The sequence below is a fragment of the Olea europaea genome, chromosome 13 (assembly GCF_002742605.1).
Source record: "Olea europaea var. sylvestris chromosome 13, O_europaea_v1, whole genome shotgun sequence".
Taxonomy (NCBI): domain Eukaryota; kingdom Viridiplantae; phylum Streptophyta; class Magnoliopsida; order Lamiales; family Oleaceae; genus Olea; species Olea europaea.
Window position 1 is genome coordinate 11,157,875 of NC_036249.1, and position 16,529 is coordinate 11,174,403.

Here is a 16,529-nt window from a genome sequence, read left to right on the forward strand (position 1 = left end):
TTTCGCTACTTCCAAACCACAATCAACTACTCCACCAATTCCAAATCGTTTTATTTCATAAGATTCACCTCTCCACATACATAAGTTCCACTACCGCGCACCAGTAATCAGCATTTTGCCACCTTCATTCGCAATTTCAAGAACCGTGACCTACATCAATTGGGGTCTTTCAAATCGTCAACGTGTCCTTTCACATCAGAGACCATGCTTTTTGTCTGCAACTTGTGATTTTCTAGTTTTGGTTCTTTCACACATTTGATTTATTGTTTGTGTCGTCCCGTTCACTGTTGTCTAGCATAAATTGTGGAAGAATTTTTGGGTTTTGCTTTCGCACTCAACCATCATTCTTGCGCACAATCAAGCTCTCACAATGTGTGTTTTGGTGGGTGTCGATTTTGGTAGGATTTGGTTTTGTGGAGTGAGTGGGTGAGTGTGTGTGTGGGGGGGGGGTGGAGATGAAAATGAATAGTATTTTTGTGTTTTGATTTAATTATTAATATATTGTAATTATTATTTTTTTGAAAAATGTGAAGTTACCAGTTTATCCTTTTAAAATTAGTCAAAATAATGGTCAATGTTAAATTTTTGGTCAACTAACGGTCAAATTAACAGTTTCCATCCATTTGGACTTCCACTGCGAGTTTTTGAAAGTTTTGATATCGCGAGTGACACAAACTAAAGGTTTGGACAAAGTCGACTAATAAACGAAAGATTTGATATCTCGACTGCAATTTTCCCTTATAGAAAAAAGTATTACAATTCTACGGCAAAATACAAATCAATTGCTCTTATAACTAGACTTCCTTAAATTTTCATCGGAATTTAATGTGAAAGAGATAATTAGGATTCGGTGCTCATTAAGTTGGAGACGACAATACAAGAGTCCACCACTCAATTATTCTCACGGAAAACACGTGTAACAATCATGTCCATTTGAAAAGAGTAGATTGAGATATCTATTCCAAGTTAGGTGTCGTCGTCGAAAAACTTGACATTATCTAGGTGCCTAAAGCTAAAGCCTCAAATTAGACTACGGCTAAGATTAACACGCGTGGCATTATTTGGGAGTAGGCGGAGCTCCACCTCAAGTTGGTGGCTGGCTCTCCATCCACCACCTCTTTTGGCGGTTTTTAGGCCCACCCCCGGCTGAGAAAATTCTTTGCTAGGATTTATACTTTGGTTGGTGGACAAACCATGGTTTTGTACATTTTCAAGCACAAAATTTGATGGGAAAATTCTGAAGTTGTTGAAGTTGGGTAGATGGAATTTATATCATATTAGGCTAAATTTTTTTATAAAAATAAAAAAATGAAGCCAAAAAAAAAATAATAATAATAATAAAATTAAGCCCCTATTTGGTAGCAATTTTTCACCTCTAAAAATTAATTTTTTGACCGTTATTTTATTATTTCAACCGTCATTTTTTACTTCTTCACTCACAAGTGGGACCCACTTTTTCTCTCTAACAGTCAAAAAATCAATTTTCATAATCACCACCGAACAAGCTCTAACGAAAAGAAGTAGACGTTTTTCAAGTAGCTTTTTATTTTTAATCGAATTTAAATATATTTTTTTTAAATTTTGTTTCGAAAATAATTCCTACTTAATCTTCAGCTTCAATCAATTAAAAATGTTATGCAAAATTTATTCAAGAAGAAGAAGAAGACTTGGCCCTACAGTAATAGGATCAACTATTTAATGTTAACTTTTTATTTATATTTATGCTCGCATTTAAGCAAAGAAAAAATTGCCAACGTGATAATTTTTTAGTCAAGTTAAGAATATTGATCGACTGTCAAAATGTTATGCAGTTGAAAACGATATTCAATTTCTAATACCTAATTTTCGATTAAGCACCATGTAACTCCATTTTTCAGTTTATTAAATCTAAGTGTATTTAATCAACAAGAGAAAATTTTGATAATCAACTAAATGCCTTCAAGTAATAAATCTGATGCTAGAGGTGAACACGGTTCGATTTAGACAAATTGAGACAAATTTTCAAATCAAATTACTTAAAACGGATTGAAAAATTTTCAAATCATTTCAATTTCTAAACCAAATCAATCCAAATTACCCTTTTGTTTTGTTGGTTTGGTTCGATTTAAAACAATGATTTAACAAAGAAAAATTAATATATATCGAATAAGAAAATTACTTATTAAATCATAAGTATCATAAAAAATTTACAAATCAAAGTTCTATATTCCTAATCATTATAATGCAACAGCATAATAAAAAATATTTTAACATCTTAGTCGATACTAATTGATTCAAATTATGCAATTGTAATACATGATTCATTCGCTTCATAATAATAAAAAAATGGAGGACATTAATTCATTTGTTTTTGTGAAATAATACAAAACAACTAATAATAGAAAGATCAAATATAATAATACATTTTATAACTTTATTTCATTCAAATATTGACAAACCACTTTATGTTCTTTGTTACCATACAACCAATTTATAGGACAAATCATCGGTTTAACCATATTTGTACATAACGAACTTCTAAAAGAATCAAGAATTCTACTATTACAAAATGCAGACTCAAAAATAATTATGAATATTTGATAGTTAACACATCTTTAGCCATTGAAGAGCAATCTTATATTTATTTACATTTAATTTTCACCAAAGTAATACGTTGAAAGGTTCATTCGTCAAATTTTAAAAACGACCATTTAAGTAATCCAGCAAATCACTCTAGCAATTAACAATAAAATCTAGAAATTAAATTAAAATGTAAATAATTCATTGATTGACCTAACCAAAAAATTGAGATGCAAGTAAACAAAAAAATGATGTCAGCTAAAAATTTAAAGGAGCTCGATACAAATTGAAACAAAAGCAACACAAGTACCAATAAAATGCAACAAACAATTACCAAAAAGTAAGAAAAATGGGACAAGCTGGCTTCAAACTTTCAAGAAAATTATTAGTAGAAGAAAAATAAATGTGTAAGTTTAAATTAAAATCTATATTTATTTGTCTATTCAATGGTAATGAGCGATTGATGAATAGGGTCTAACAATGGTTCTTCAAAACTTCACCCAATTTGAGCGTTATATATTCACAGCCGTGATAACTGGTGGGTATTTGGGTATGATTTAGTTAATCAACTGGGATAGATAATTGTCTATTTATGTATTGAATTAAATTGATTAATGTTTAATGTGGATGTATATTTTCTAATTGGGGTATGTTTAGATTTAATTGGGTTGATTCAAATTGAGATTAATTTTTTTTAGATTTCTTTTTTTTTTTTTGGGTAAACGACTTTGCGATTTAAAATCGTTTGCAAAGATTGAAATATAAACCAAATCACTTCGAATCAGTTTGGTTCAATTCATAATTAAAACATTAACAAATCAACGCGTGGACCCAAATCAACGATTTCAAAAAAAAAACAAAAAAACAATTTTGATTCAATTTTACTATTTGACAATTTCGTTGATTAGTCCTACCTCGTACACCTACTCTCAACAATGGATCGAGTAATCTCTTTTTTATTTCTCATAGTCATACTTTAATGTAAGAAATTTACCCACCTACAATAGTATAACTCATAGTTGAGTATATTATAAATTGAAATCGTATGAATCTGTTTCGCGCGGGTTAGTCGCTAACAATTAAAAAGGGATCAGACGATTGTGTAAGGGACAAACCTCTTGAGACAAAGTCCGAAAAAGGGGTGTTCTTTTATTGGCGATGACTTTACAATTGAAAATCGAAAACAAAGTACCTCCAAGGGGCGCAAGCACACGAGTTACTGAAAAAAGTGTTTAAGTCTAAAACTAAGGAAATTAAAATTACATGTTCTCTGTTCGAGAGTTTTTGATTCGGTCATTTGCTCCCTTTTATACTTCATGGACGATCTCTTTGTGATCAACTGCCTAAAAACTGCTTGATCGTTCTATAACTGCCCACTTTCCTCATAATGGCCAGCTTGTCATGAAAACTGCCTTATTTAACTGCTGCCATTACTCTTCATCGTTCAACCGTTTTCGATGAATTCCTTAAATCGTGGAACGTGATGAGGCTGCTTTACTAACCGTTTTGATAACTGCACTTCTTGATAACCACAACGCATTATGTTTGTTAAGACTTTGGGCGACTTGAAGGTTTTGGCGAGAATAGAGTAATAGCTCTGGGCGACTGCACGACACTTCATTCGCTCAAATTCTGGGCGACTTGAATCTTGGGCGATGGCGTTACCACGTTCTTGGGCCTCCCTATTTGGGCCTTCATCTTGAATTGTTTGATTGGGTTTCGTTCTTTGGGCTATCTGATTTGGGGATTCTCCAATTGGGCTTCATTCCTTGGGCCATTCGATTTGGACTGAATTTTTATGTGTCAACAATTACCCCCCAGTATAGCAGAATTAATAATAATTATTAAATTTTGCCATATTCACTTTGTGTTTCCAGCAACATTCAAGATTTTCAAGAATTTTAATCATTGTTTTCTTCCATAACTTGAAAAGGTGCGTCGTTTTGCAAACCCTTATAACCCCCAAACACGCCATTTCACTGCACCACTAAATCACGCCTCAGATTTTTCGCGTCTCTCCCACGATTTACTATTCATCTTTTGCTTCCCTGCTACGTAACCCTGAAAAATTTCGTTCCATCTCAAATGGCTACTTCACAATCTCAAGCTGGCGACTCCTTTAGTTTTGATGACTTTCAGAAACTTCTGAGTCGTCCATACATAACTCCGAGTTTTCTCGCGCCCGCCGATGTTGAACGCAATGAGTTCTACTTAGGTCCTTTCTTCAACAATGCAGAGGCAATTGAATAGGCGGCGGTGGGTCAGCTGTTTCCTTGTACTCAAGGCCCTCCATTTCTAAACTCTTTGCCGCTGGGGCCACATAGCAAAAGAGGTATTCGCAATTGGCCTAAATTTGATGTAGCTTTCCGTAGGTGGCATGCTCATCTTGTGGGTCATGGCCCTACTAAGGCACTTTTTGATAGCGCTAGGATTTCTGATTTGTTAGAAATCTCTATTCGCCCCCTACTTTTGATTCAGCACTCTTTTTGATTGCTTTGAGTTTTTGGTCTTCCGAGTATAATACCTTTATTTTCCCTCTTGGTCCCATGTCTATTACTTTAAGGGATGTTGGGGCCCTGGTGAATCTACCACCTTTGGGCGATACCATTTTTCCTGGTATCTTAGTTTCTGGTGGCGCCCTAAAGTTTGGTAAAAACTACACCGAATCTTATTCAAGCTTGCAAACCCTTCACAATCATTCGAGTGCTGAGCCTTCCCATACTGAGCGAGTGACCTTTCTTCTAGTTTGGCTTTGTAAATATGTTTTGTGTGTACCAAGCATAAAACTCTCCCTGAGTTATTTACCTATAGCGCACGAATTGGCGCGTGGCAGGCCTTTGAATTTATGTTCTTTCTTTTTGGCTGCCCTTTATAGAGGTATGACCTCTCTTCAAACTCAATTAAAAAATGGTGCATCTCCCACTGGCAGTGGACCTCTTTGGTTAACTCAACTGTGGTTGAGATCCTATTTTCCATTGCTTCGTGCTCCACCAATCTCTCGCTCCTCTGCTAGCTGTTATGGGCTAGCCATGGAACCCTTGGCTCCTGTAAATATGCCCAGAAGGGACATTTTTTCATTCTTTTATTCTTTGGATTCAATTTCTTCCTTTTTTCCTTTTCCTTCTTTTTGACTCCAAACTATGTACATCCCCCCTCCACTATAGACAGCGCGAGCACCTCCCTACTCATTTGGATCCAGTTTTTAACTGGGAGGGAGCTATTTCATGATATTTTGACTGGGACCAATTCCAAGGCAGGGGTAGAAATTTATGCTCCCCAATTTTTTGCTCGCCAGCTTGGTTTCGGCCAAACTTGACCTGTTCCTCCTTGCTATTCAAGGAACTTAGTTGACCGTTTTCATACTATTAATAAGGCGGAGGCAGAGGCTATAAATGCTCGCAATCTTCTTTTAACCAGCTATTTTTCATTAGCCCCCTTCAATTCTAGCCACGCCATTCACCCTCTTTTTGAACAGCTCTGACCGTCAGTGAAGCGCAGATTATTTGCGACTGATGCCAATCGTGCCTTTCATTCACTAGACCAGCCGAGCATTTCTTCCCCTTCTCCTGTTTTAGTCACTCCTTAGTCCATCCGGAGTCCTTCTCCTCCTCGTCGCGCTAAACAGTCTGCTCGTCCATCTTCTTCTCTCCCTGCCAAACCTACTACAGCCAAGAGTGTCTCAAGCTGCAAACGGTCAGCCTCAGCATCTCCCATTCTAGAGGATGATGTTGATAATGATGATGATACCCCTCTTATCGTCAGGAGGAAGGTAATTAAATTGGTTTACTCACAGGCATACTTTTCCATACTTGAAACTTTTCTGTGTGCTGATGATTTTTTTGGACTTTTCAGAAAAGTTCAGCCTCTCCTTCAAAGGCTTTGGCATCGACAGCTCCTGCTCCATCATCCTCTGTTGAGGCTGTTTCATCCAAACTGGTTGATGAGGGGACTATGCTTAAAGAGACATCTTCAGTCCCAGAATCCTCATCACAACCCATGGATGAGCCACCTTCTTCCCAGGGCATCAACCCCCCAAACATCGAAGCAGAAGATAATTCAGTTGTTTGATGCCTTACCTTTGCTTGTGCTATTGGTTTCTGATTTGTTGCTCTTGATTTTTTGCAGATACTCCTATGAGTTTGCCCGTTGTGGCAACATCTTCTCGCTCAGACAAGGGGAAGTCCTCACGAATGGAGGAGTCATTGGTGGCAGACTTGGCTGAGGACATGCCATCTTCCACGATTGTTGATGAGGTAGTCTTTGCTTCACTTTTATTTCTATCTTGTTCGTTGTAGTGAGAATCTTTAATATTGGCAATTTTCTTTGTAGGATACTGACAAGATAGTGCGTTCTATCCAAGACTTGTTCGCTTCCTGGGGGCAAGTCAAGACGTCTCGTACTGCTCCATCTGATCGTCCTGCTACTTCTTCAGAGGAAGATTTGAAGTTCCTCAAGCAGTTGATATTTGAGTACGTGTCTTTCATGGACATGGACATTGGTAGGGCTAGTGCTGCCAGACACAAGGATAAACTTGAGCATTTGAATGCGAATTTGGAGCAAGCACTGACACTTCCGTCGCTCAATCTTACTGCCGATTTTAAAGCGACGTTGAAGGTTATCCACTCCGAGGTCCTTTCTTTGCTGGCCAAGAATGCTGAACTAAAGGCCAAAAGTACTCAATATCTTCGAGCCGTATCTGAGAAAGAGTCTTTGCGTATGGAGATCAATAAGGCTGAGGACGAGTTGAAAGAAATCTCTTCCGAAGTGATGATTGAAGACTCTTTGATGGTTAATTTGGCGGCTCAGATGAAGGAACTTCAAGCCAAAATGGACGACTGCAAGGCGAGAATGGCTGCTAAAAAGCGCAATGCCTCCCAGGGAATTGAGCGAACTAAGTCCTTGGTCGAGCAGTACAAGAAGTTGGAAGTTGATGATGATGTCGTGGCCGAATTGAACATCACTTCCTCTCGACAGAATGAGGATTGGGAAAAACTTAGGGAACGAATTCGTTCAGTATGGGGTGGACTGTAATTAAGACATATGATGCATTTTTCTTTTGTAATTTGATTTTCCCTTTGTAACTTTGTTCATCATTAATGAACATTAACTTCTTGTGCATTTATTTGACGTTTATTTTTTTAGTCGTCAATTCTTCAAGCATTTAACTGCTTCGTGCTAAAAATCTTGCCCATTTGCTTTTGATATTTTCACCACTTTTTCTAAGACTTTGAGCTATTTAATTCCATTTACTAGGCAGAAATGTGGCTGTTCATATTCCGTCTCTTCATCTCCACCCCCTATAAATGCATGGATGCTTCGCATTTTCCATCTTCCATCTTCATCTTCATTTTCTTCTTCAAAACCAATTTGCTGCCATTGTTTGGCACTCTGACAATCAATCCGATCCGAAACCTTTGTCTTTCTATAAAAATGGATTGTTTAGTCCGTCCATTTTACTATTTGCCTTGATGTCACCTTTGGTGTGGGAGGTATAGGAAATATTTTTTGGCCAGCAGCAAAATTTTTACCATCGAAGTTCTTCCCATCGTCTCTTTGTCCTTTACAAGGAGTCGATGATAGAAAGCAATTTTAAGGATGCTTGCGGGCCACATTGCTTGCTGAGAGTGCTTCTCAGCCTCTTTGCCTGCCATTGCAGCGATGCATTTAGGAAGGTGGTGAGGCCAGTCCACCCTCTTACTCGGCGATCCCACCATTTCAGCGATGCATTTAGGAAGGCGGTGTGAGGCTAGTCCACCCTCTTACTCAGTGATCAACCGGGAGATTAGCTTACTTTTGATTGTAGTTTGTAGAGCATCCATTATTTGTATTTTCGCATCTTTGTAATGAACGTTTGATAATAAAGGACTTTATTTGAACGTATTTCGCTCTGACCTTGTTATCCTTAATCGTTCAACATATTTTGATTATGCTTTTATCTGTTCACATTCCCATAAAGAAGGAACATATTTTTTTAAATATTTGCCGTTAATGAATCTCACGTGCTTGGTGCCATCTAAATCTTCCAAGTGATACGCTCCATTGGGCAACACATTGTTTATTTTGTATGGTCCTTCCCAATTGGACGACCATTTCCCGTACTTTGGATCCTTGCTATCCAAAGGGAGTATCGTCTTTCAAACTAGTTCACCCAGGTTGAACGACTTGACTATGACTTTTTTATTATAAAACTTAGCCATTCTTTGTTTTTGAACTTGCAATCTATCTAAGACGTCCAACTTTAATTCGTCCAACCCCAATAAATTTTGAACTAGTGATTCGGCATACTCATCATCATTCAACTTATGTTGCAAGCACACTCTAATCGATTGCACGTTGATTTCTATAGGCAAAATGGTCTCCTGCCCATAAACAAGTTGGAAAGGAGTAACTTTGGTACTTGACCGAGGTGATGTTCTATAAGCCCATAAGACTTTGTTCAAACATTCGTGTCAATTTCTAACATTTTCATCTATCATCTTTCTGATGATATTTTTTAGAATCTTATTAGAAGATTCCGCTTGTCTGTTGGATTGAGCGTAGTATGGTGTGGAGTTTACTAATTTAACCCCAAATTCGCTCAAAAATTTGTTCACTTGATCCCCATTCAAAGATGTTCCGTGGTCTACCATTAACGTTTGTGGAATTCCAAACCTATAAATGATGTGATCACGAATAAACTCTATCACATTTTTCTGGGTGATCTCTTTCAAAGGTACCGCTTCTACCTATTTGGTGAAATAATCGGTTGCAACTATAATAAAAGTATGTTGCTTGGACGATGGGGGATAAATTTTCCCTATCAGGTCTATTGCCCAACCCTTGCACGACCAAGGTTTAATAATAGGTGTCATCTCTCGTGCTGGCGCCCTTTGTATTGGACCATGCTTTTGGCATGCTAAACAACTCTTTGCATACTGAACGCATAATTCTCACATCTTTGGTCAAAAATATCCACTCCTAATAATTAACCATCTCATCTTTTGGCCAGTTTGATGAGCTCCACATATCCCTTCGTGCACTTCAGCCATGATCGTCTTGGCTTTTTGCAAACCTACACACTTTAGTAATACACCATCAGAGCGTTTCTTAAACAACTCTTCGTCTATTAGTGTATAGTTTAGCAAATACAGCTTCATTCTCCTACTAATCCCTCCATTAGGTTCCTTAAGAAACCTTTTAATATCTGTTCTCCAATCCATTGCATCTCCATCTTGTATGCAGTGAAGTTCAATCTTTCTCGCCCTTCTTTGAGTCACGGGCAATATGATTCCATACTCACAAGTAGACTTCCAATTCAAAACCTTTGAGTATCCTGAGGCCATTTGGGCTAACTCATTTGCCACGTCATTATATATCCTATTAACGCATTGAAGTTCTACTTGGTCGAATTCTTCCAGCAACTCTTGGGCGATCTCATATTGACTTATAATGGAATCACTTTGGCATTTAAAATCGCCAATCAATTGGTGGATTACCAATTGAGAATCGTCCCTAACAATCACATTTCTTACTCCCATATCTATCATAGTTCTAGGCCTACAATTAAAGCTTCATATTCGGCCTGATTGTTGGTGCACATTCTGTCTAAAGTGAATGCGAACTTGTAGCAAATCCCTAAAGGATTAATCAATGATACTCCTACTCCTGCACCTTTAGAGGTTTTTGACCCATCGAAATACAACACCCAAGGTTTTAACTCGAACGAATTGATTTCTAGTTCAATTTCTTCAGGCATGTCAAGGCATGGATGATCGGCTAGAAAATTAGTCAAAGCCTGATTTTTTACTGCCTTTTGAGGTATATATTGTATCTCGAATTCTTATAAAGCTAGTATCCAAAGGCCTACCCTTTGGTGTAAAATAGAGCGCGAGAACATATACTTAACTAAATTTACTTTAGAAATTAAATAAACGGTTACGGGCCGTAAATAAGCCCTTAATTTTATACATGTGAAATATAATGCAAGACATAATTTTTAGATAGCAGAGTAATTACATTCACATTTCGTTAACCGTCTACTTAAGTAGTAAATTGCCCTTTCTTCACCAAATTGGTCTTCCTGTGCGACCATTCCAGCTATTGATTCTTTTTCAGCCGATATGTACACTTTCATTGGCCGTCCTTGGATTGGTGACACCAACACTGGTGGACTTGATAAATATGTCTTTAGACTTTCGAAAGCCTTTTGATGTTCTTCTTTCCAGATGAATTCGTCCTGATTTTTCAGCTTTAAGAGCGGCGAAAAGACTTTAGTTTGCCCTGCACAGTTAGAAATAAAGCGTCTTAAAAAGTTTACTTAGCCTAGAAACCTTTGCAATTTTTTTTGCTAGGTGGTTTGGCCTCTAAAATAGCCTTCGCTTTATTTTTATCAAATTCAATCCCTCTCTTGTGTACTAAGAAACCAAGAAAATTCCTTGCATTAACACCAAATGCACACTTCAAGGGATTCAACTTCAGCTTATATTGCTTCATTCGCTCAAACGAACATCTTAACTATTCGAAATGGTCCTCTTCTTTAATGGACTTGACTACTATGTCATCTACATACACTTCAACAAACTTGCCTATCATATCATGAAAGATTAAATTCATTGCCCGTTGATAAGTTGCCCCTGCATTTTTTAGAACGAAAGGTATAACCACCCATTCAAAACATTCTAGAGACCCAGGGCATCTAAAGGTAGTTTTGTGTATGTCTTCTTCAACTATATAAATTTGATTGTATCCTGAATACCCATCCATGAAAGAATACATGACATGTCCGGCAGTCGAGTCTACTAAAGAATCCACCGTGGGCATTGGATACTCATCTTTGGGTGTAGCTATGTTTAAATTTCTAAAGTTTATACACACCCTTAGTTTACCATTCCTTTTTAGTACTGGCACGATATTGGACAACCATTCGACATACCTAGCTGTTCTTACAAAACCTGCTTTTAATAATCGCTCTATCTCTTTCTTGATTTCAGGGAGTACATTGGGAGCAAAACGTCTAAGAGGCTGCCTATGAGGTTTAAAGTTAGGCTTAGTTGGTAACCTATGTTCCACCAAGTCTCTATCTAAACCAGGCATTTGTTCATATTCTCAAGCAAAACAATCTTTGTACTCTTTTAGCAAAGCGATTAATTTATTACTAACCTCTTGATCGAGCATCTGGCTGATGAATGTTGGACTATCTTCTCCTTCATTGCCAATGTTTACTTTGATCAGAGGGTCTTGTACTTGAGCGTATCCAGGTTTGACGATCCGCATTACTTCGTCGTCCAGTTTCCTTGTAAGTACTTCTTCTTCTAAACAGTCCACCTTGTTGACTTCTCGGCCAGTGCTTTGTTCTAACTCGAATACTGCCAACTTGTCCTTCAGCGCTTTTAGGGCTGTCTCTTCTTTCGCCTTGTCGTTGCATTCCTTATTGAAAGCCATTAGTCTGGTTTTGAAGGCCTGAATGTCGGCCATTTCCTTTTGTAACTTAGAATCCATTCAAGACTCCTTGATTATTCTTTTGCCAATTACTGGCTCTTCTAGGGCCACTATATTTGGCCTCATCTGTTTGAACATTTCAGTGAGTGCGTCCACTGAGAATGGTTCTTCACTTTACGCGATAACTTGAGTTTCTTCCCCATCTTGTACTACCCTGACAGGTCCATAATTTCCTTCGTACATGAACATTTCCACCGAGTTTGCTTCTGCGACAAAAGGCCTATGATTGGCCTGTACCACCTCTGCTTCGCCTTTGTTATTCCAAAAGATCAGGCATTGATGGAGCGATGAGGGTATACAGCGACTTCCATGTATCCAATCTCTTCCTAGTAGCACATTGTAACTAGTAGGACCATCTATTACAAAGAAGACAGTGGTCCTAGTAGTCGTCCCTATAGTTATGTCCAATGGCATAACTCCCTTAGCTGAAGTTGCTCCTCCATTGAAGCTCATGAGGATGACTTCTGTAGAAATCATGTCACCCTCTGTCTTTGTGAACTTCCTCATCATCCTAGATGGAATGATGTTTATAGCTACTCCATTGTCGACAAGCACTTTTGCCACTGGGATGCCGTTAACTAGAGATTTAACGTACAACCGCCTCAAGTGTTTAGTCAATTTCATGGCTAGCCATTTAAAAATAACCTTTTCGGCAGCCTCTATTTCTACTTCCTGCTTGTTTTCTGTCGAATTATCCCCTGTGATAAGTCGACGTGCAGTATACTGCGCTGATCCTCTGTCTCCTGAACTTCCTTCTTACTTTTTTCTAATGCTTCCTCATCAGTTACCCTACCTGTGGGAGGGGGCATTATTCTTGGAGGTGACCCATACTTTTCAGAGCGAGGCACTCTCTTCTTCCTTTTGGGTGTCCCGTATAGTACGTAGAAATCGAAAGGACGCCCAGATGATTCTCCCAACAAGTCTACTTCGCGAACTCCCTCTCGATGTAGTTGCTTCAATAGAGTATTGCGCGATACTCCTCTCTTTCTTCCTTCTGCTTTTAGTCTTCTTCAATGTCTGTCATCCCATTGTCCTCTTCATCGTTGTAGGCCTCTCTAGAAGTCTGACCTTCTTCACATAGCAGCACGCAAGCTTCTCCTTCATTGTTCTCCCTCTCTTCTTCTTTTTCTTTATTCTTGAATTCATTGGCCAGTAAGTAATTATTGGTCACGACAGGAGGTAATGTACCAAATTGGATGGTAAGGGGCTGATCTAGATCTTCTCCATCCCTTCTGTCCCGTTCAAACTTTGATCTCCCAGAAGAAGTTTCTAGCAGTTCCTTCATTGATTCGTCTGTACCGGTCTCTTCACTATCTTTGAGGACATTCTGACTGGCTACCTTGAGTAATTTAGGTGCTTTAGGATGTGGCATTCTCTGTTGCTGCCTCATCATCCGTCCATAGTTTCGTTGGAAACGCCTTTGTTGGGTTCTAGTCATCTCATCGAAGGGTATTGCCCTTCCTGCATTATACTGGAATGAATGCCATACATTTGGTCGGCGAGGTTGCGGCCTGAATGTTCTTCCATTATCTACTGGCCTGAACTGCCTCTCAAAAGGCGGTCCTCTATAGAATGATGTACCTCGCCCTCTACCAGGCTGAGTGTTTGGGAAGAAGGTAGGGTGATGGGGATGCTGCCATATCCCTGGTTTCTCCGTATTGCCATTTATTTCTCTTTTACATCTTGCACACAGGACGTCTTCGTCTTTTTTTGTTCTTTCCCCTTGATTCGTTCAAAGACACTGGGATGTGGTCTAGGATCCTCTTCTCCATCATCTACGACCAACTTGAACTTTGGCAACTTGTTTTTGAATCCAGACGTCACCATGTTCACCCCAAGTGGCTGTGGAAAAGGATTTTCATCCACTGCCATCTTCTTCTTATCGTCGAACGTAATTCGTCCTGATTCAATATCATCCTGCAATACATGGCAAAAAACCAAGCAATTGTTAGTCAAATGTGACCATGCATTATGCCACTTACAATATTTTTTACCCTTAATTTGTTCAGGGTTTGGCAGTTTGTGCTTATCGCTCAACTTTATCTGCTTATCCCTATATAATTTATCAAATATAAGGTCAGCTTTGATTACGTCGAACGAGAACGTTCTAGCCTTTATGTTTCCATCTTTTATGGGCTCATCTTTGCCCGATGGGCTAGGCTTGGCCATTATGGGACAAGTATATGTATCTCCTTTGACCAATTTTGCCAAACACATTTCGGCCTGGTCGTATGGCTCGTCACTGATGGTATGAACATCAAAATTTGGGTCTTTGTAATAAGTCCCTTTACTAGAATTTTTCATCTGTTCTTCCTCTCTTATCATTCGTTCATACCTAATCACATTCGCACTCAACTGGAAAAGGTCAGAAAATTTCTTGTCTTGGAATTTCTTTTTTAAATCAAAGCTCAAGCAGCCCTAAACGATTTTGACAAATTCTTTTTCGGGTAGAGGTACAAAACACTTGCTTCTTGCTGTCTTGAACATTTTGGAAGAACTTTCTGCCCATTCATTTGGCATTTGACGTAGATTCGCCAAATCAATCAAAGTGACTTCAGACTCAGTTTTATAAAATTGAGCGTGAAATAACTGTTCCAATTGTTGTCACGTTTGAACAGAGTTCGCTGGCAAGTTGATGAACCAGGAGAAAGCTATTCCTGTTAACGAACTAGGGAAAAGCCTCATTTTATGGTAATCGGTTACATCACCACTTTGCAATGTGAATCGCCCTATGTTTCTAGAGTAGACACCTCTCCTAAACCGGTAAACAGTGAGAATTCTGGCACTTTGTACCCTCTAGGCCATGGATATGCTTGGTCTACCCAATCAGGATATGGCTTCGTGTATGTCGGCCTAATGACGGGACGCACCCCAAAAGCCATCTGATCCTGTACGATTTCCATAATCTGATTTCTGAACATGACGTTGGGGTCATATGAAATTCCTATAGGCTGGTTAACCGGTTGATTTGCATGAGGCCTGATGTTTGGTCCTTGATTGACAACAAAGTTACCATGATTAGGGCCTTTACCATTAGCCTGAACATCTATTCCCTCATTAAAACATGGGGTATTCTGTCCATTGTTTAAAACATTATCTCTTATGTTTGGATTACCCCTCAAGTTAGGCGTACCTCTACCATTGTTTTAATTTGGCACTGAAGTACCCCCTTGGTTTGAAGTAGAGGGACCAGAAAGTGGTTCTACCCCTTGATTCGGGTTTAGGACTGAGGGATTATGTCCCACAATTGTCCTAGTTTGAAAGTGATTTGCAAGAGTATAACCGGCTGACATATTTGGCGTACTAATTTATTCATTGTTTCGTTCAAAGTATTTAGTTGTTTGGTCATGTTGTCATAGTGTGCATTCCCATTTTGGGTAAATCTTTCCATATTATGAATACTTCGAAGATTTACCTGTTCAACAACGTCTTGTGTGAGTTCTCCAAGTAATGCACGCATGGTTCGAGGACTCAACTCCGTCATTGGTTCATAACGACTGTTACTGCTCTGGTTCTGTCCATCTGTTCGTGGAGAGGCATGCTGCTCCTCATATCGCTCGATCACAGACTGGATTCCTCCCGGACTTGCTGCTTCCTTATCGGATCTATGAGGCATATTGGTTCACTTTTTGTACTTTCAACATCAAACACCACTGTCCCACTGGACGTGCCAAATTGTTTCGCGCGGGTTAGTCGCTAACAATTAAAAAGGGATCAGACGATTGTGTAAGGGATAAACCTCTTGAGACAAAATCCCAAAAAGGGGTGTTCTTTTATTGGCGATAACTTTACAATTGGAAATCGAAAACAAAGTGCCTCCAAGGGGCGCAAGCACACGAGTTACTGAAAAGGGCGTTTAAGTCTAAAACTAAGGAAATTAAAATTACATGTTTTTTGTTCGAGAGTTTTTGATTCGGTCCTTTGCTGTATATCTTTTCTCCCTTTTATACTTCATCGACGATCTCTTTGTGATCAATCGCCTAAAAACTACTTGATCGTTCTACAACTGCCAACTTTCCTCATAATGGCCAGCTTGTTATGAAAACTGCCTTATTTAACTGCTGCCATTACTTTTCGTCGTTCAACCGTTTTCGATTGAATTCCTTGAATCGTGGAACGTGATGGGGCTGCTTTACTAACTGCTTTGATAACTGCACTTCTTGATAACCACAACGCTTTATGTTTGTTAAGACTTTGGGCGACTTGAAGGTTTTGGCGAGAATAGAGTAATAGCTCTGGGCGACTGCACGACACTCCATTCGCTCAGATTCTGGGCGACTTGCAATCTTGGGCGATGGCGTTACCACGTTCTTGGGCCTCCCTATTTGGGCCTTCATCTTGAATTGTTTGATTGAGCTTCGTTCTTTGGGCTATCTGATTTGGGGATTCTCCAATTGGGCTTCATTCCTTGGGCCATTTGATTTGGGCTGAATTTTTATGTGTCAACAGAATCAAACAAACAGGAAAGTAAAAAAGAGGGACAATATCGAAGG